Here is a 22,004-nt window from a genome sequence, read left to right on the forward strand (position 1 = left end):
AGCGACAGGGAGAGCGAGCGACAGGGAGAGCGAGCGACAGGGAGAGCGAGCGACAGGGAGAGCGAGCGACAGGGAGAGCGAGCGACAGGAGAGCGAGCGACAGGGAGAGCGAGCGACAGGGAGAGCGAGCGACAGGGAGAGCGAGCGACAGGAGAGCGAAGCGACAGGGAGAGCGAGCGACAGGGAGAGCGAGCGACAGGGGAGAGCGAGCGACAGGGAGAGCGAGCGACAGGGAGAGCGAGCGGACAGGGAGAGCGAGCGACAGGAGAGCGAGCGACAGGGAGAGCGAGCGACAGGGAGAGCGAGCGACAGAGAGAGAGAGCGACAGAGAGAGAGAGCGACAGAGAGAGAGGAGCGAAGCGAGCGAGCGACAGAGAGAGCGAGCGACAGAGAGAGCGAGCGACAGAGAGAGAGAGCGACAGAGAGAAGAGAGCGACAGAGAGAGAGAGCGACAGAGAGAGAGAGCGACAGAGAGAGAGAGCGACAGAGAGAGAGAGCGACAGAGAGAGAGAGCGACAGAGAGAGAGAGCGACAGAGAGAGAGAGCGACAGAGAGAGAGAGCGACAGAGAGAGAGAGCGACAGAGAGAGAGAGCGACAGAGAGAGAGAGCGACAGAGAGAGAGAGCGACAGAGAGAGAGAGCGACAGAGAGAGAGAGCGACAGAGAGAGAGAGCGACAGAGAGAGAGAGCGACAGAGAGAGAGAGCGACAGAGAAGAGCGACAGAGAGAGAGAGCGACAGAGAGAGAGAGCGACAGAGAGAGAGAGCGACAGAGAGAGAGAGCGACAGAGAGAGAGAGCGACAGAGAGAGAGAGCGACAGAGAGAGAGAGCGACAGAGAGAGAGAGCGACAGAGAGAGCGACAGAGAGAGAGAGCGACAGAGAGAGAGAGCGACAGAGAGAGAGAGCGACAGAGAGAGAGAGCGACAGAGAGAGAGAGCGACAGAGAGAGAGAGCGACAGAGAGAGAGCGACAGAGAGAGAGAGCGACAGAGAGAGAGAGCGACAGAGAGAGAGAGCGACAGAGAGAGAGAGCGACAGAGAGAGAGAGCGACAGAGAGAGAGAGCGACAGAGAGAGAGCGACAGAGAGAGAGCGACAGAGAGAGCGACAGAGAGAGCGACAGAGAGAGCGACAGAGAGAGAGAGCGACAGAGAGAGAGAGCGACAGAGAGAGAGAGCGACAGAGAGAGAGAGCGACAGAGAGAGAGAGCGACAGAGAGAGAGAGCGACAGAGAGAGAGAGCGACAGAGAGAGAGAGCGACAGAGAGAGAGAGCGACAGAGAGAGAGAGCGACAGAGAGAGAGAGCGACAGAGAGAGAGAGCGACAGAGAGAGAGAGCGACAGAGAGAGAGAGCGACAGAGAGAGAGAGCGACAGAGAGAGAGAGCGACAGAGAGAGAGAGCGACAGAGAGAGAGAGCGACAGAGAGAGAGCGACAGAGAGAGAGAGCGACAGAGAGAGAGAGCGACAGAGAGAGAGAGCGACAGAAGAGAGAGAGCGACAGAGAGAGAGAGCGACAGAGAGAGAGAGCGACAGAGAGAGAGAGCGACAGGGAGAGCGAGCGACAGGGAGAGCGACAGGCAGAGAGAGAGCGACAGGCAGAGAGAGAGCGACAGGCAGAGAGAGAGCGACAGGCAGAGAGAGAGCGACAGGCAGAGAGAGAGCGACAGCAGAGAGAGAGCGACAGCAGAGAGAGAGCGACAGGCAGAGAGAGAGTCGACAGGCAGAGAGAGAGCGACAGGCAGAGAGAGAGCGACAGGCAGAGAGAGAGCGACAGGCAGAGAGAGAGCGACAGCAGAGAGAGAGCGACAGGCAGAGAGAGAGCGACAGGCAGAGAGAGAGCGACAGGCAGAGAGAGAGCGACAGGCAGAGAGAGAGGCGACAGGCAGAGAGAGGGCGACAGGCAGGAGAGGGCGACAGGCAAGGGAGAGGGCGACAGGCAGGAGAGGGCGACAGGCAGGGAGAGGGCGACAGGCAGGGAGAGGGGCGACAGGCAGGGAGAGGGGCGACAGGCAGGGAGAGGGCGACAGGCAGGGAGAGGGCGACAGGCAGGGAGAGGGCGACAGGCAGGGAGAGGGGCGACAGGCAGGGAGAGGGCGACAGGCAGGGAGAGGGCGACAGGCAGGGAGAGGGCGACAGGCAGGGAGAGGGCGACAGGCAGGGAGAGGGCGACAGGCAGGAAGAGGGCGACAGGCAGGGAGAGGGCGACAGGCAGGAGAGGGGCGACAGGCAGAGAGAGGGCGACAGGCAGAGAGAGGGCGACAGGCAGAGAGAGGGGCGACAGGCAGAGAGAGGGGCGACAGGCAGAGAGAGGGCGACAGCAGAGAAGGGCGACAGGCAGAGAGAGGGCGACAGGCAGAGAGAGGGCGACAGGCAGGGAGGAGGGCGACAGGCAGGGAGAGGGCGACAGGCAGGGAGAGGGCGACAGGCAGGGAGAGGGCGACAGGGCAGAGAGAGGGCGACAGGCAGAGAGAGGGCGACAGGCAGAGAGAGGGCGACAGGCAGAGAGAGGGCGACAGGCAGAGAGAGGGCGACAGGCAGAGAGAGGGCGACAGGCAGAGAGAGGGCGACAGGCAGAGAGAGGGCGACAGGCAGAGAGAGGGCGACAGCAGAGAGAGCGACAGAGAAGAGAGCGACAGAGATAGAGAGCGACAGAGATAGAGAGCGACAGAGATAGAGAGCGACAGAGATAGAGAGCGACAGAGATAGGAGCGACAGAGATAGAGAGCGACAGAGATAGAGAGCGACAGAGATAGAGAGCGACAGAGATAGAGAGCGACAGAGATAGAGAGCGACAGAGATAGAGAGCGACAGAGATAGAGAGCGACAGAGATAGAGAGCGACAGAGATAGAGAGCGACAGAGATAGAGAGCGACAGAGATAGAGAGCGACAGAGATAGAGAGCGACAGAGATAGAGAGCGACAGAGATAGAGAGCGACAGAGATAGAGAGCGACAGAGATAGAGAGCGACAGAGATAGAGAGCGACAGAGATAGAGAGCGACAGAGATAGAGAGCGACGAGATAGAGAGCGACAGAGATAGAGAGCGACAGAGATAGAGAGCGACAGAGATAGAGAGCGACAGAGATAGAGAGCGACAGAGATAGAGAGCGACAGAGATAGAGAGCGACAGAGATAGAGAGCGACAGAGATAGAGAGCGACAGAGATAGAGAGCGACAGAGATAGTGAGCGACAGAGATAGTGAGCGACAGAGATAGAGAGCGACAGAGATAGAGAGCGACAGAGATAGAGAGCGACAGAGATAGAGAGCGACAGAGATCGAGAGCGACAGAGATCGAGAGCGACAGAGATCGAGAGCGACAGAGATCGAGAGCGACAGAGATCGAGAGCGACAGAGATCGAGAGCGACAGAGATCGAGAGCGACAGAGATCGAGAGCGACAGAGATCGAGAGCGACAGAGATCGAGAGCGACAGAGATCGAGAGCGACAGAGATCGAGAGCGACAGAGATCGAGAGCGACAGAGATCGAGAGCGACAGAGATGAGAGCGACAGAGATCGAGAGCGACAGAGATCGAGAGCGACAGAGATCGAGAGCGACAGAGATCGAGAGCGACAGAGATAGAGAGCGACAGAGATAGAGAGCGACAGAGATAGAGAGCGACAGAGATAGAGAGCGACAGAGATAGAGAGCGACAGAGATAGAGAGCGACAGAGATAGAGAGCGACAGAGATAGAGAGCGACAGAGATAGAGAGCGACAGAGATAGAGAGCGACAGAGATAGAGAGCGACAGAGATAGAGAGCGACAGAGATAGAGAGCGACAGAGATAGAGAGCGACAGAGATAGAGAGCGACAGAGGCACCCAGAGGGACACCCAGAGCGTGACCTCTAGTTTATGGAGCTGCGGTCCAGAAAAGAACAAACCAGTTGGCTGTGGCGATGTGAGGAGCGGACAACGCACGCGGAGATGGCGGACGGGCAGGGTCTGGCCCTGCCAGCTCAGTGGTCAATGGACCAGTTGGTGAGGTTCTTAAAATGAGAAGTTCACCCAACAGTGGAAGGAAAGTGCGGAAGACCTGGCCCGGGCAGTGGACTCGATCAAGGCGGTGGTGGACCGCGTGGAGACGAGACTGGCGGCCCAGGGACAGGCCATCCAGAGGTTGGAGAGCAGGCGGGGGAGCAGGAGGAATAGTCCACCTCGATGGCAGCAGAGATTAGGCTGATGTGTCACCAGCAGAAGAGACTGCTGGAGAAAGTGGAGGACCTGGAGAACCGTTCTCGTAGGCAGAATGTCCGGAATGTGGGCTTGCCGGAGGGAATCGAAGGAATGGATGCGGATGCGTATGTCGGGGAAGATGCTGGAGAAGCTGCTTGGGGAAGGTTCGTTTGACCGGCCGCTGGAGGTGGATCGGGCCCACAGGGCACTGATGCGCAAACCCCAGGAGGGGTGAGCCGCCGAGAGCGATGGTGGTACAATTGCATCGGTTCCTGGTAAAGGAACTCATCATGAGGTGGGCCAGATAGACGAGGCGATGCACTTGGGAAGCCGTTGAGATTCGGGTGTAACAGGACCTGGAGGCAGAGCTCGTGAAGAGGAGGGCGAGCTTTCATCAGGTCAAGTCGGCCCTGTACAAGAGCATAAATGTTTGGACTACTGTACCCGGCCCGCCTGTGGGTGACCATTCGGGGCTGGGAGCTGTACGTAGGCTCGGCGGAGGAGGCAGTGGACTTCATGAAGGAGAATGGACTCGCAGGGGGGAGGAGGACCTTGAACTTGGACTGAGGAGAACTGAACTATGTTGTGAAAAACTTTTGGTTTATGTTGTTTGGAATTCTTTTGCTTGTTTCCGTTTTCCTGTTCTGTTTGGGTTAGGCTGGTTTGCAGTTCTTTGTTAAGGGATGAGGAGTGGGGCCTCTGTGTTTGGACCGTGGGAGGGATTGTTTGTTTGTTTTTACTTCTTGCCTTTGTTTTGACTGTTAAGAGCGGTGGGAGGGGAATCAGTGGGGGGGAGGGGGGGGGGGGGGAGATGCTAGGCGCCATGGGCAGGGGTTGTCAGGCTCGCTGGGTGGGCGAGTTCATGGAAGCAAAGTGCGGGGTGAGCTGAAGATCGATGGGAGTGGGAGTGTGGGTGTGTTGGGTGGGGGGGGCGGGGGATTATACTGCTGACAGAGAGGGGATTTTCAAAGCTGGGGAGGAGGAGGGTTGATGACGGTAGTTGCCGAAGGCGGGCCAGTGGAGCTGCGGGACATGGGTCGCTGACTGGCCTCGGAGAGGTTATGGTTGATCGGGCGGGGATGGGGGCGAGGTGCCCCCTGACCAGGCTGGTCACATGGAACGTTCGGGGACTGAATGGGCCAGTCGAAAGGGCCCGTGTGTTCGCGCACTTGAGGCAACTAAAGGCAGAGGTGGCCATGTTGCAGGAGACACATCTGAAGGTGGGGGGCCAGATTAGGTTAAGGAAGGGATGGGTTGGGCAGGTGTTCCATTCAGGGCTAGACGTTGAAGCAAGGAGGGTGGCAGTCTTGGTTAATAAGCGGGTGGCATTCGAGGTGGGAAATATAGAGGAGGACCCAGGGAGTAGATATGTTATGGTTAGTGGGAGGTTGGAGGGAATGGCTGTGGTATTGGTATATATGCCCCGAACTGGGATGACGTTGAATTTGTTAGACGGGTCCTGGGGAAAATCCCAGACCTAGATTCACATCGACGGATTATGGGGGGAGATTTCAATACGGTCCTGGATCCAAGGCTGGACCGGTCGAGTTCCAGGGCTGGGAAGGTATCAGCTATGGCAAAGGAGTTTTGGGGGTTTACGGAGCGCATGGGAGGGGTGTTTGATATGTGGAGGTTTGGGAGGCCGAGGAGTAAGGAGTTTTCATTCTACTCCCATGTGCAGAAGGTGTATTCCCAGATAGACTTCTTTGTGATGGACAAAACGCTGCTGGCTGAGGTGGTAGATTGCTAAATATTCAGCAATAGTGTCAGACCACACCCTGCACAGCGTAGACTTGCAAGTTAGCAAAGGAAAGGCCCAGCACCGCAATGGAGGTTGGATGTGGGGCTGTTAGCAGAGGAGATGTGTGAGCGGGTGAGGGAGGTAATTCGGGGATATATAAAGATCAATGACACGGGTGAGGTTTCAGCCGGAGTGGTTTAGGAGGCACTGAAGGCGGTTATTAGGGGGAACTCATCTCAATTCGGGCCCATAAGGAGAAGGCTGAAAGGGCAGAGTTGGATAGACTGGTTGGCGAAATTTTACATGTGGACAGGAGGTATGCAGAGTCTCCGGATGACGGGCTTTGGAAGGAGCGTCAAAGACTGCAGCTGGAATTTGGGCTCCTGTCCACAGGTAAGACGGAGGGACAGCTGAGGAGGGTAAAGTGGGCAGTCTATGAATATGGGGAAAAAGCCAACGGGTGCTGGCGCATCAGCTGAGGAAACAGGAGGCGGCAAGAGAGATTGGGAAAGTGAGGGATACGGGGGGGGGGTTGAATGATGTGTTTCGGGAGTTTTACAGTAAGTTGTATAAATCGGAACCCCCAGCCAGGGAGGAGGGGATGAAACGGTTTCTGGAGAGGCTGGAGTTTGAGAATAGATGAGGAGTTGGTGGAGGATCTGGGAGCCCCAATCGGGCTTGGGAAGGTTATAGACTGGTTGGGGGCGATGCAATCGGGTAAAGCCCCGGGACCAGGCAGATACCCGGTTGAGTTCTCCAAAAGGTTTTCCGGGCTGTTGGGGCCACTTCTCGTAAAGTATTTTAATGAGTCGAAGGAGCTGGGAGTGCTCCCCCCAATGTTACCGCAGACATCGATTTCCCTTATTTTGAAACGGGACAAGGATCCGGAGAACTGGGATTTGTTAAGGGACGACATCTGATGTCCAACATTAGGCGGCTCCTTAATGTAATAATGATGCCTGTGGAGGGGGCACGAGGTCGAGGTGGGGGTGACCATGGATGCAGAAAGGGCCTTTGATCAGGTAGAGTGGAAGTATTTGTGGGAGGCCCTGGGAAGGTTTGGGCAGGGATTTGTGGATTGCGTCCGGTTGCTATATTAGGCACCGGTGCCGAATGCAAGGACAAATCGGTTTCGATCAGAATATTTTGGTCTGTGTCGGGGGATGAGACAGGGGTGTTCACTCTCCCCACTACTGTTTGCCCTGGCCATAGAGCCTTTGGCAATGGTGCTGAGAGCATTGAACATTTCATAGAATCATAGAATTTACACTGCAGAAGGAGGCCATTCGGCCCGTCGAGTCTGCACCAGCTCTTGGAAAGAGCATCCTACCCACGGTCAACACCTCCACCCTATCCCCATAACCCAGTAACCCCACCTAACTCTAAGGGCAATTGTGGACACTAAGGGCAATTTATCATGGCCAATCCACCTAACCTGCACATCTTTGGGCTGTGGGAGGAAACCGGAGCACCCGGAGGAAACCCACGCACACATGGGGAGAACGTACAGACTCCGCACAGACAGTGACCCAAGCCAGAATCGAACCTGGGACCCTGGAGCTGTGAAGCAATTGTGCTATCCACAATTCTACTGTGCTGCCCTTTTGGCGGGGGATAGTGAGAGGGGGGGGTGGAACATAGGGTCTCACTCTTTGCAGACGATTTGCTCCTTTATATAACAGACCCATTGGGGGGGATTGCAGGAATTATGGGGATATTGGAGGAATTTGGCCGGTTCTCAGGTTACAAACTGAAAATGAGCAAGAGTGAGGTTTTTGCGATCCAGGCAAGGGGGCAGGAGAGGAGACTGAGGGAGATGACGTTCAAAGTGGTGGGAGGGAGTTTTAGGTACCTGGGGATTCAAGTGGCAAGGGAGTGGGGGCAGCTTTATAAATTAAATTTGGGCAGGTTGATTGAGCAAATGAAAGGGGACTTCCGTAGGCGGGATGTGCTCCCGCTGTCATTGGCGGGGAGGGTACAGACTGAAAATTACAGTCCTCCCGAGATTGCTGTTGGTCTTCCAATCTTCATCCCCAAGGAATTTTTTAGGAAGATGAATGTGGCGATCTCGGGTTTCATATGGGCCGGGAAAGCCCAGAGGGTGAAGAAGGTTCTTCTTGAGCGGGGGGGGGGGGGGGGAATAGAGAGATTTGGAGAGCTCTTCATTGAGGAGGGTTTCCTGAGCCTGGAGGAGGAGTTTGAGCTGCCGGGTGGGAACGGGTTCCGGTACCTGCAGGTACGGGATTTTGTCCGCAGGCAGGTCCCGAGCTTCCCTCCCCTCCCACTAAGGGGGATACAAGATAAGGTGATGTCTAAAACAGGGGTTGGGGAGACGAGGGGCTCGGAAATATATAAGGAACTGATGGAGTGGGAAGGGGTTCCAATTGGGGAGGTGAAGAGGAAGTGGGAGGAAGAGCTGGGAGGGGAGTTGGAAGTCGGGTTCTGGGAGAGGGCCCTGTGGAGAGTCAATGCATCCTCGTTGTGTGCCAGGTTTATCCTGATCCAATTTAATGTGCTTCATAAGGCTCGTATGACTGTGGCCCAGATGAGCAGGTTTTTGAGGAGGTGGAGGAAAGGTGTGAGTGCTGTGGGGGAAGTCCTGTGAATCATGTACACATGTTCTGGGCGTGTCCGAGGCTGAGGGGAGTCTGGCAGGGATTTTCAGACGTCATGTCAGAGGTCCTGGAAGGGAGGATGACTCCGAGTCCAGAGATGGCAATATTTGGAGTGTCGGGAAATCTGGGAGCCGGGGGGGAGGAGGTTGGGGGGAGAAGAGGCCTGTCATTTTGGCCTTTGCCTCCCTGGTGGCCTGGAGACAGATTTTGTTGGAATGGAGGGACTCTGAGCCTCCAAAGTCGGGGGTTTGGGTCAGTGACATGAAAGGGGTTCACTACAGGGGTTCGCTCGGAGGTGGCAGCCATTCATCGACTTCTTCAAGGAGCATTGACCGGAGCGGGGGAGTGGGGGGGGGGGGGGGGGGGGGGGGGGGGCATGGAAGTGACAAATAAGGGTAGGGAATCTCGTGTATGGGGAGTTAGGGGCTAGGGCTGGGGGTGTGGGTATGTTACTGTGGGTTTTTTCAGACCTGTTGGGGGGGGGGATTGGAGGGATTATGGGGGCACGGGAGGACATTGGGCAAAATGCCATTCAAGGGGGTGGGAGGGAGGTTAGCTGTATCCAGGTGGTACAGATATGGGGACAGTTCCACAAATTGAATCTGGGTAGGCTGGCAGAGCACATGAAGGTTTCCTGAGCGGAGGATGGAGGAGGGGGAGGAAAGGGCAGGCATGGAGTGATGAATCAGGGTATGAAAACCAATGGTGAGAGGGTGGGGAAGGGCAGGCAGTGTGTCGTTCTAAGCCAAATTAGTTGGAGTTTGTGTTTGGGGGTTGGTGCTTATTTCATTGTGGGTTCTGTTGTATGTTATTGTGGGAAAGTGTTAAAATTATTCAACTCTCAATGAAATATTTTCTAAAAAGTAAAGGATTGAACTCCAGCACTCCCTCAGAATTGACCGTCCGACAGTGCGGCACTCCCTCAGTACTGACCCTCTGACAGTGCGGCACTCCCTCAGTATCGATCCTTTGACAGTGCAGCACTCTCTCAGTACTGACCCTCTCAGTCCAGCCCTACCTCTGTACTGACCCTCTGACAGTGCAGCACTCCCTCAGTACTGACTCTCTCACAGTCCAGCCCTACCTCTGTACTGACCCTCTGACAGTGCAGCGCTCCCTCAGTACTGACCCTCTGGCAGTGCAGCACTCACTCAGTACTGACCCTGACACTGCAGCACTCCCTCAGTGCTGAGCCTCCGACAGTGCAGCGCTCCCTCAGTACTGTCCCTCTCACAGTGCAGCACTCCCTCAGTACTGAACCTGACACTGCAGCACTCCCTCAGTACTGACCCTCTGGCAGTGCAGCACTCCCTCAGTACTGACCCTCTGGCAGTGCAGCACTCCCGCAGTACTGACCTTCTCACAGAGCAGCACTCCCTCAGTACTGATCGTCTACAGTGCAGCACTCCCTCAGTACTGACCCTCTGACAGTGCAGCACTCCCTCAGTACTGACCCTCGGATAGTGCAGAACTCCCTCAGTGCTGACCCTCGGATAGTGCAGAACTCCCTCAGTGCTGACCCTCTGACAGTGCAGCACTCCCTCAGTGCAGCTCTCCCTCAGTGCTGACCCTCTGACAGTGCAATGCTCCCTCAGTACTGAGCCTATGACAGTGCAGCACTCACTCAGTACTGACCCTGACACTGCAGCACTCCCTCAGTGCTGAGCCTCCGACAGTGCAGCGCTCCCTCAGTACTGTCCCTCTCACAGTGCAGCACTCCCTCAGTACTGAACCTGACACTGCAGCACTCCCTCAGTACTGACCCTCTGGCAGTGCAGCACTCCCTCAGTACTGACCCTCTGGCAGTGCAGCACTCCCGCAGTACTAACCTTCTCACAGAGCAGCACTCCCTCAGTACTGATCGTCTACAGTGCAGCACTCCCTCAGTACTGACCCTCTGACAGTGCAGCACTCCCTCAGTACTGACCTTTGGCAGTGCAGCACTCCCTCAGTACTGACCCTCTGGCAGAGCTCCACTCCCTCAGGACTGAGCCTCCGACAGTGCTGCACTCCCTCAATACTGACCCTCTGACAGTGCAGCACTCCCTCAGTACTGACCCTCTACAATGCAGCGCTCACTCTGTATCGATCCTCTGACAGTGCAGCACTCCCTCAGTACCGACCCTCTGGCAGTGCAGTGCTCCCTCAGTACTGACCCTCTGGCAGTGCAGCACTCTCTCAGTACTGACCCTCTGGCAGTGCAGTGCTCCCTCAGTACTGACCCTCTGGCAGTGCAGCACTCCCTCAGTACTAACCCTCTGGCAGTGTAGTGCTCCAGTACTCCCTCAGTACTGACCCTCTGACAAAGCAGCACTCCCTCAGTACTGACCCTCTGACAGTGCAGCACTCCCTCAGGACTGACCCTCTACAATGCAGCGCTCCCTCAGTATTGACCCTCTGGCAGTGTAGCGCTCCCTCAGTACTTACCTTCTGACAGAGCAGCACTCCCTCAGTACTGAGCCTCCGACAGTGCAGTGCTCCCTCAGTACTGACCCTCTGGCAGTGCAGCGCTCCCTCAGTACTGACCCTCTGGCAGTGTAGTGCTCCCTCAGTACTGACCCTCTGGCAGCGTAGCGCTCCCTCAGTACTTACCCACTGGTAGTGTAGCGCTCCCTCAGTACTTGACCCTGTGACAATGCAGCACTCCCTCAGTACTGATCCTCTGACAGTGCGGCACTCCCTCAGTACTGACCCTCTGACAGTGCAGCACTCCCTCAGTACTGAGCCTCCGACAGTGCAGTGCTCCCTCAGTACTGACTCTCTGACAGTGCAGCACTCCCTCAGTACTGACCCTCTGACAGTGCAGCGCTCCAGTACTCCCTCAGTACTGACCCTCTGGCAGTGCAGCGCTCCCTCAGTACTGACCCTCTGGCAGTGCAGCACTCCCTCAGTACTGACCCTCTGGCAGTGCAGCGGTCCCTCAGTACTGACCATCTGGCAGTGTAGTGCTCCCTCAGTGCTGATCCTCTGGCAGTGTAGCGCTCCCTCAGTACTTACCTTCTGACAGTGCAGCACTCCCTCAGTACTGACCCACTGGTAGTGCAGCGCTCCTTCAGTACTGACCCTTTGGCAGTGCAGCGCTGCAGTGCTCCCTCAGTACTGACCCTCTGGCAGTGTAACGCTCCCTCAGTACTTACCTTCTGACAGAGCAGCACTCCCTCGGTACTGACCCTCTGACAGTGCAGCATTCCCTCAGTACTTGACCCTCTGACAATGCAGCACTCCCTCAGTACTGACCCTCTGACAATGCAGCACTCCCTCAGTACTGACCCTCTAGCAGTGCAGTGCTCCCTCAGTACTGATCCTCTGACAGTGCAGCACTCCCTCAGTACTGACCCTCTGGCAGTGTAGCGCTCCCTCAGTACTTACCTTCTGACAGAGCAGCACTCCCTCAGTACTGACCCTCTGACAGTGCAGCACTCCCTCAGTGCTGACCCTCTGACAGTGCAGCGCTCTCTCAGTACTGACCGTCTGGCAGTGTAGCACTCCCTCAGTACTGACCCTCTGGCAGTGCAGAGCTCCCTCAGTACTTACCTTCTGACAATGCAGCACTCCCTCAGTACTTGACCCTCTGACAATGCAGCACTCCCTCAGTACTGACCCTCTGACAGTGCAGCGCTCCCTCAGTACTGACCCTCTGACAATGCAGCACTCCCTCAGTACTGACCCTCTGACAGTGCAGCGCTCCCTCAGTACTGACCCTCTGACAGTGCAGCACTCCCTCAGTGCTGACCCTCTGACAGTGCAATGCTCCCTCAGTACTGAGCCTATGACAGTGCAGCACTCACTCAGTACTGACCCTGACACTGCAGCACTCCCTCAGTGCTGAGCCTCCGACAGTGCAGCGCTCCCTCAGTACTGTCCCTCTCACAGTGCAGCACTCCCTCAGTACTGAACCTGACACTGCAGCACTCCCTCAGTACTGACCCTCTGGCAGTGCAGCACTCCCTCAGTACTGACCTTCTCACAGAGCAGCACTCCCTCAGTACTGATCGTCTACAGTGCAGCACTCCATCAGTACCGATCCTTTGACAGTGCAGCACTCCCTCAGTGCTGACCCTCTGACAGTGCAGCACTCCCTCAGTACTGACCTTTGGCAGTGCAGCACTCCCTCAGTACTGACCCTCTGGCAGAGCTCCACTCCCTCAGGACTGAGCCTCCGACAGTGCTGCACTCCCTCAATACTGACCCTCTGACAGTGCAGCACTCCCTCAGTACTGACCCTCTACAATGCAGCGCTCACTCTGTATCGATCCTCTGACAGTGCAGCACTCCCTCAGTACCGACCCTCTGGCAGTGCAGTGCTCCCTCAGTACTGACCCTCTGGCAGTGCAGCACTCCCTCAGTACTGACCCTCTGGCAGTGTAGTGCTGCCTCAGTACTAACCCTCTGGCAGTGTAGCGCTCCCTCAGTTAATACCTTCTGACAGAGCAGCACCCCCTCAGTCCTGACCCTCTGGCAGTGCAGCGCTCCCTCAGTACTGACCCTCTGGCAGAGCAGCGCTCCCACAGTACTGACCCTCTGGCAGGTTAGTGCTCCAGTACTCCCTCAGTACTGACCCTCTGACAAAGCAGCACTCCCTCAGTATTGACCCTCTGGCAGTGTAGCGCTCCCTCAGTACTTACCTTCTGACAGTGCAGCACTCCCTCAGGACTGACCCTCCACAATGCAGCGCTCCCTCAGTATTGACCCTCTGGCAGTGCAGCGCTCCCTCAGTACTGACCCTCTGGCAGTGTAGTGCTCCCTCAGTACTGACCCTCTGGCAGTGTAGTGCTCCCTCAGTACTTGACCCTGTGACAATGCAGCACTCCCTCAGTACTGATCCTCTGACAGTGCAGCACTCCCTCAGTACTGACCCTCTGACAGTGCAGCACTCCCTCAGTACTGAGCCTCCGACAGTGTAGTGCTCCCTCAGTACTGACTCTCTGACAGTGCAGCACTCACTCAGTACTGACCCTCTGACAGTGCAGCGCTCCAGTACTCCCTCAGTACTGACCCTCTGGCAGTGCAGCGCTCCCTCAGTACTGACCCTCTGGCAGTGCAGCACTCCCTCAGTACTGACCCTCGGGCAGTGCAGCGGTCCCTCAGTACTGACCATCTGGCAGTGTAGTGCTCCCTCAGTACTGATCCTCTGGCAGTGTAGCGCTCCCTCAGTACTTACCTTCTGACAGTGCAGCACTCCCTCAGTACTGACCCACTGGTAGTGCAGCGCTCCTTCAGTACTGACCCTTTGGCAGTGCAGCGCTGCAGTGCTCCCTCAGTACTGACCCTCTGGCAGTGTAGCGCTCCCTCAGTACTTACCTTCTGACAGAGCAGCACTCCCTCAGTACTGACCCTCTGACAGTGCAGCATTCCCTCAGTACTTGACCCTCTGACAATGCAGCACTCCCTCAGTACTGACCCTCTGACAATGCAGCACTCCCTCAGTACTGACCCTCTAGCAGTGCAGTGCTCCCTCAGTACTGATCCTCTGACAGTGCAGCACTCCCTCAGTACTGACCCTCTGGCAGTGTAGCGCTCCCTCAGTACTTACCTTCTGACAGAGCAGCACTCCCTCAGTACTGACCCTCTGACAGTGCAGCACTCCCTCAGTGCTGACCCTCTGACAGTGCAGCACTCCCTCAGTGCTGACCCTCTGACAGTGCAGCGCTCTCTCAGTACTGACCGTCTGGCAGTGCAGCGCTCCCTCAGTACTGACCCTCTGACAGTGCAACACTCCCTCAGTACTTGACCCGCTGACAATGCAGCACTCCCTCAGTACTGACCCTCTGACAGTGCAGCGCTCCCTCAGTACTGACCCTCTGACAGTGCAATTCTTTGACTTAGGGCAAGAAAGACTGCTGTGAGTCAGTGTCGGTCGAGAGAGAGAGAGAGATATTGGGTCTCTGCCCTTCTCCCCGGATTCAGTCAGGGTTCCCTCACTGGGGGTCCCTGCTCTCCCAGCCCGAATAGAGGAACAGGCTCCCTTTAAGGAGCAATACAACAGACTGATTGCCCCTTTATCTGGGCAGTGACGAAAAAGCTTTCGTAACTCAGTATCACCATTTCCTGGACATCTTTCGGAGGCTGAGGCGGGCCCGAAGACAGTGGAAGAGTTCGCTGATCAATCGCGCAGATTGTAAAGTTAGGAAAACCGTCGCTCACCTCACACTCTCGTTCCGCGCCCTGTGCACCTGGAGTTAAACTTTGGAAACGGCTTCTGCGTTGGAAGCTCAGTTGCAGAACTTTCCCTGTGCCAGCTCCAATCTCCCTCAATCGATGCGAGGCTCAGGAGAGTGTCTCTGCCAGACAGGGATTCTACCAGGTGTGGCTCCCAGACTGAAACGCTGCCCTCACTTCCTGCTGAACTGAATCACAATCAGTAATCACAGCCCGCACGCCCCACCCCCGCACTGCAACACAAAACATTCAACACTTACAAACAAGGAAGGCACTCTGCTCAAGCGGGTAAAGCTAACTGGGAGCAGGGTTCCACACACATAGATTCTCACTGGGGTAGGGGTTCCACACACACTGACTCTCACTGGGGTTCAGGTCACGCACACACTGACTCTCACTGGGATATGGGTTCCGCACACACTGACTCTCACTGGGGTACAGGTCTCGCACACACTGACTCTCACTGGGATACGGGTTACACACACACTGACTCTCACTGGGGTACAGGTTCCACACACACTGACTCTCACTGGGGAACAGGTTCCACACAATTTGATTCTCACTGGGGTACGGGTTGCACACACACACTGACTCTCACTGGGGTACGGGTTCCACACACACTGATTCTCACTGGGGTACGGGTTCCACACACATTGACTCTCACTGGGGTACGGGTTACACTCACACTGACTCTCAGTGGGATATGGGTTACACACACACTGACTCTCACTGGGATACGGGTTCCACACACACAGAGTCTCATTGGGGTACGGGTTCCACACACACTGACTCTCACTGGGGTATGGGTTCCAAACACACTGATTCTCACTGGGGTACGGGTTCCACACACACTGACTCTCACTGGGGTACAGGTCACGCACACACTGACTCTCACTGGGATATGGGTTACACACACACTGACTCTCACTGGGGTACAGGTCACGCACACACTGACTCTCACTGGGATACGGGTTACACACACACTGACTCTCACTGGGGTACAGGTTCCACACACACTGACTCTCACTGGGGAACAGGTTCCACACAATTTGATTCTCACTGGGGTACGGGTTCCACACACACACTGACTCTCACTGGGGTACGGGTTCCACACACACTGACTCTCACTGGGGTACGGGTTCCACACACAATGACTCTCACTGGGCTACGGGTTACACTCACACTGACTCTCAGTGGGGTACAGTTCCACACACACTGACTCTCACTGGGGTAAGGGTCCCAAACACACTGACTCTCACTGGGGTACGGGTTCCACACACACTGTCTCTCACTGGGGTACAGGTTCCACACACACTGACTCTCACTGGGGTACGGGTTCCACACACACTGACTCTCACTGGGGTACGCATTCCACACACACTGACTCTCACTGGGGTACGGCTTCCAAACACACTGACTCTCACTGGGGTACGCGTTCCACACACACTGACTCTCACTGGGGTACGGGTTCCACACACACTGACTCTCACTGGGGTACTGGTTCCACACACACTGACTCTCAGTGGGGTATGGGTTCCACACACACTGACTCTCAGTGGGGTACGGGTTCCACACACACTGATTCTCACTGGGGTACGGGTACCACACACACTGACCCTCACTGGGGTATGGGTTCCACACACACAGAGTCTCATTGGGGTACGGGTTCCACACACACTGACTCTCACTGGGGTACGGGTTCCAAACACACTGACTCTCACTGGGGTACGGGTTCCACACACACTGACTCTCACTGGGGTACAGGTCACGCACACACTGACTCTCACTGGGATACGGGTTACACACACACTGACTCTCACTGGGGTACAGGTTCCACACACACTGACTCTCACTGGGGTACGGGTTCCACACACACTGACTCTCACTGGGGTACAGGTCACGCACACACTGACTCTCACTGGGATACGGGTTACACACACACTGCCTCTCACTGGGGTACAGGTTCCACACACACTGACTCTCACTGGGGAACGGGTTCCACACAATTTGATTCTCACTGGGGTACGGGTTCCACACACACACTGACTCTCACTGGGGTACGGGTTCCACACACACTGACTCTCACTGGGGTACGGGTTCCACAGACATTGACTCTCACTGGGGTACGGGTTACGCTCACACTGACTCTCAGTGGGGTACAGTTCCACACACACTGACTCTCACTGGGGTACGGGTTCCACACACACTGACTCTCACTGGGGTACGGGTTCCACACACACTGACCCTCACTGGGGTACGGGTTCCACACACACTGACCCTCACTGGAGTAAGGGTCCCACACACACTGACTCTCACTGGGGTAAGGGTTCCACACACACTGACTCTCACTGGAGTAAGGGTCCCACACACACTGACTCTCACTGGGATACGGGTTCCACACACACTGCCTCTCACTGGGGTACGGGTTCCACACACACTGTCTCTCATTGGGGTATGGGTTCCACACACACAGACTCTCACTGGGGTACGGGCTCCACACACACTGACTCTCACTGGGGTACGGGTTCCACACACACTGACTCTCACTGGGGTATGGGTTCCACACACACAGGCTCTCACTGGGGTACGGGTTCCATACACACTGACTCTCACTGGAGTAAGGGTCCCACACACACTGACTCTCACTGGGGTACGGGTTCCTCACACACTGACTCTCACTGGGGTTCGGGTTCCACACACACTGACTCTCATTGGGGTATGGGTTCGACACACACTGACTCTCACTGGGGTACGGGTTCCACACACACTGACTCTCACTGGGGTATGGGTTACACACACACAGACTCTCACTGGGGAGCGGGATCCACACACACGGACTCTCACTGGGGTACGGGTTCCAAACACACGGACTCTCACTGGGGTACGGGTTCCACACACACTGACTCTCACTGGGGTACGGGTTCCAAACACACGGACTCTCACTGGGGTACGGGTTCCACACACACTGACTCTCACTAAGGTACGCCTTCCACACACACAGACTCTCACTGGGGTACGGGTTCCACACACACTGACTCTCACTGGGGTATGGGTTCCACACACACTGACTCTCACTGGGGTCCGGGTCCAACACACACTGACTCTCACTGGGGTACGGGTTCCACCCACACTGACTCTCACTGGGGTATGGGTTCCACACACACTGACTCTCACTGGGGCACGGGTCCCAAACACACTGACTCTCATTGGGGTACGGGTTCGAAACACACGGACACTCACTGGGGTACGGGTTCCACACACACTGACTCTCACTGGGGTACGCGTTCCACACACACTGACTCTCACTGGGGTACGCGTTCCACACACACTGACTCTCACTGGGGTACGGGTTCCACACACACTGACTCTCACTGGGGTACGCGTTCCACACACACTGACTCTCACTGGGGTACGGGTTCCACACACACTGATTCTCACTCGGGTACGGGTTCCACACACACTGACTCTCACTGGGGTACGGGTTCCACACACACTGACTCTCACTGGGGTATGGGTTCCACACACACTGACTCTCACTGGGGCACGGGTCCCAAACACACTGACTCTCATTGGGGTATGGGTTCCACACACACTGACTCTCACTGGGGTACGGGTTCCACACACACTGACTCTCACTGGGGTACGGGTTCCACACACACTGACCCTCACTGGGGTACGGGTTCCACACAAACTGACCCTCACTGGGGTATGGGTTCCACACACACTGACTCTCACTGAGGTACGGGTTCCACACACACAGACTCTCATTGGGATACGGGTTCCAAACACACTGACTCTCACAGGGGTACGGGTTCCGCACACCCTGACTCTCACTGGGGTACAGGTTACGCACACACTGACTCTAACTGGGGTACGGGTTCCACACACACTGACTCTCACTGGGGTACTGGTTCCACACACACTGACTCTCAGTGGGGTACGGGTTCCACACACACTGACTCTCAGTGGGGTACGGGTTCCACACACACTGATTCTCACTGGGGTAGAGGTCACGCACACACTGACTCTCACTGGGGTACGGGTTTCACACACACTGACCCTCACTGGGGTATGGGTTCCACACACACAGAGTCTCATTGGGGTACGGGTTCCACACACACTGACTCTCACTGGGGTACGGGTTCCAAACACACTGACTCTCACTGGGGTACGGGTTCCACACACACTGACTCTCACTGGGGTAGCGGTCACGCACACACTGACTCTCACTGGGATACGGGTTCCACACACACTGACTCTCACTGGGGTACGGGTTCCACACAAATTGACTCTCACTGGGGTACGGGTTACACACACACTGACTCTCAGTGGGGTACAGTTCCACACACACTGACTCTCACTGGGGTACGTGTTCCAAACACACTGACTCTAACTGGGGTATGGGTTTCACACACACTGACTCTCACTGGGGTACGGGTTCCATACACACTGACTCTCACTGGAGTAAGGGTCCCACATACACTGACTCTCACTGGGGTAAGGGTTCCACACACACTGACTCTCACTGGAGTAAGGGTCCCACACACACTGACTCTCATTGGGATACGGGTTCCACACACACTGCCTCTCACTGGGGTACGGGTTCCACACACACTGTCTCCATTGGGGTATGGGTTCCACACACACAGACTCTCACTGGGGTACAGGTACCACACACACTGACTCTCACTGGGGTACGGGTTCCACGCACACTGACTCTCACTGGCGTATGGGTTCCACACACACAGGCTCTCACTGGGGTACGGGATCCTCACACACGGACTCTCACTGGGGTACGGGTTCCAAACACACGGTCTCTCACTGGGGTACGGGTTCCACACACACGGACTCTCACTGGGGTACGGGTTCCACACACACTGACTCTCACTCGGGTACGGGTTCCACACACACAGACTCTCATTGGGGTACGGGTTCCAAACACACTGACTCTCACTGGCGTATGGGTTCCACACACACAGGCTCTCACTGGGGTACGGGATCCTCACACACGGACTCTCACTGGGGTACGGGTTCCAAACACACGGTCTCTCACTGGGGTACGGGTTCCACACACACGGACTCTCACTGGGGTACGGGTTCCACACACACTGACTCTCACTCGGGTACGGGTTCCACACACACTGACTCTCACTGGGGAACGGGTTCCACACAATTTGATTCTCACTGGGGTACGGGTTCCACACACACACTGACTCTCACTGGGGTACGGGTTCCACACACACTGACTCTCACTGGGGTACGGGTTCCACAGACATTGACTCTCACTGGGGTACGGGTTACGCTCACACTGACTCTCAGTGGGGTACAGTTCCACACACACTGACTCTCACTGGGGTACGGGTTCCACACACACTGACTCTCACTGGGGTACGGGTTCCACACACACTGACCCTCACTGGGGTACGGGTTCCACACACACTGACCCTCACTGGAGTAAGGGTCCCACACACACTGACTCTCACTGGGGTAAGGGTTCCACACACACTGACTCTCACTGGAGTAAGGGTCCCACACACACTGACTCTCACTGGGATACGGGTTCCACACACACTGCCTCTCACTGGGGTACGGGTTCCACACACACTGTCTCTCATTGGGGTATGGGTTCCACACACACAGACTCTCACTGGGGTACGGGCTCCACACACACTGACTCTCACTGGGGTACGGGTTCCACACACACTGACTCTCACTGGGGTATGGGTTCCACACACACAGGCTCTCACTGGGGTACGGGTTCCATACACACTGACTCTCACTGGAGTAAGGGTCCCACACACACTGACTCTCACTGGGGTACGGGTTCCTCACACACTGACTCTCACTGGGGTTCGGGTTCCACACACACTGACTCTCATTGGGGTATGGGTTCGACACACACTGACTCTCACTGGGGTACGGGTTCCACACACACTGACTCTCACTGGGGTATGGGTTACACACACACAGACTCTCACTGGGGAGCGGGATCCACACACACGGACTCTCACTGGGGTACGGGTTCCAAACACACGGACTCTCACTGGGGTACGGGTTCCACACACACTGACTCTCACTGGGGTACGGGTTCCAAACACACGGACTCTCACTGGGGTACGGGTTCCACACACACTGACTCTCACTGGGGTACGCCTTCCACACACACAGACTCTCACTGGGGTACGGGTTCCACACACACTGACTCTCACTGGGGTATGGGTTCCACACACACTGACTCTCACTGGGGTCCGGGTTCCACACACACTGACTCTCACTGGGGTACGGGTTCCACCCACACTGACTCTCACTGGGGTATGGGTTCCACACACACTGACTCTCACTGGGGCACGGGTCCCAAACACACTGACTCTCATTGGGGTACGGGTTCGAAACACACGGACACTCACTGGGGTACGGGTTCCACACACACTGACTCTCACTGGGGTACGCGTTCCACACACACTGACTCTCACTGGGGTACGCGTTCCACACACACTGACTCTCACTGGGGTACGGGTTCCACACACACTGACTCTCACTGGGGTACGCGTTCCACACACACTGACTCTCACTGGGGTACGGGTTCCACACACACTGATTCTCACTCGGGTACGGGTTCCACACACACTGACTCTCACTGGGGTACGGGTTCCACACACACTGACTCTCACTGGGGTATGGGTTCCACACACACTGACTCTCACTGGGGCACGGGTCCCAAACACACTGACTCTCATTGGGGTATGGGTTCCACACACACTGACTCTCACTGGGGTACGGGTTCCACACACACTGACTCTCACTGGGGTACGGGTTCCACACACACTGACCCTCACTGGGGTACGGGTTCCACACAAACTGACCCTCACTGGGGTATGGGTTCCACACACACTGACTCTCACTGAGGTACGGGTTCCACACACACAGACTCTCATTGGGATACGGGTTCCAAACACACTGACTCTCACAGGGGTACGGGTTCCGCACACACTGACTCTCACTGGGGTACAGGTTACGCACACACTGACTCTTACTGGGGTACGGGTTCCACACACACTGACTCTCACTGGGGTACTGGTTCCACACACACTGACTCTCAGTGGGGTACGGGTTCCACACACACTGACTCTCAGTGGGGTACGGGTTCCACACACACTGATTCTCACTGGGGTAGAGGTCACGCACACACTGACTCTCACTGGGGTACGGGTTTCACACACACTGACCCTCACTGGGGTATGGGTTCCACACACACAGAGTCTCATTGGGGTACGGGTTCCACACACACTGACTCTCACTGGGGTACGGGTTC

The 22,004-nt window shown here is 56.3% G+C and overlaps 1 protein-coding gene across 1 annotated transcript in view; it reads right to left on the minus strand.

The window, feature by feature from the left end:
• The window catches only part of st14 (ST14 transmembrane serine protease matriptase), a 247,426-nt gene extending 232,562 nt beyond the window's left edge, over window positions 1–14,864 (minus strand). The window contains exon 1 of the mRNA XM_072468842.1: window positions 14,678–14,864. The gene's annotated coding sequence lies outside the window, so the exon portion shown is untranslated. The remainder of the gene's footprint in view (window positions 1–14,677) is intronic.
• Between the last annotated feature and the right edge of the window lie 7,140 nt (window positions 14,865–22,004).

The sequence above is a fragment of the Scyliorhinus torazame genome, chromosome 12 (assembly GCF_047496885.1).
Source record: "Scyliorhinus torazame isolate Kashiwa2021f chromosome 12, sScyTor2.1, whole genome shotgun sequence".
In the NCBI taxonomy this organism is placed as follows: domain Eukaryota; kingdom Metazoa; phylum Chordata; class Chondrichthyes; order Carcharhiniformes; family Scyliorhinidae; genus Scyliorhinus; species Scyliorhinus torazame.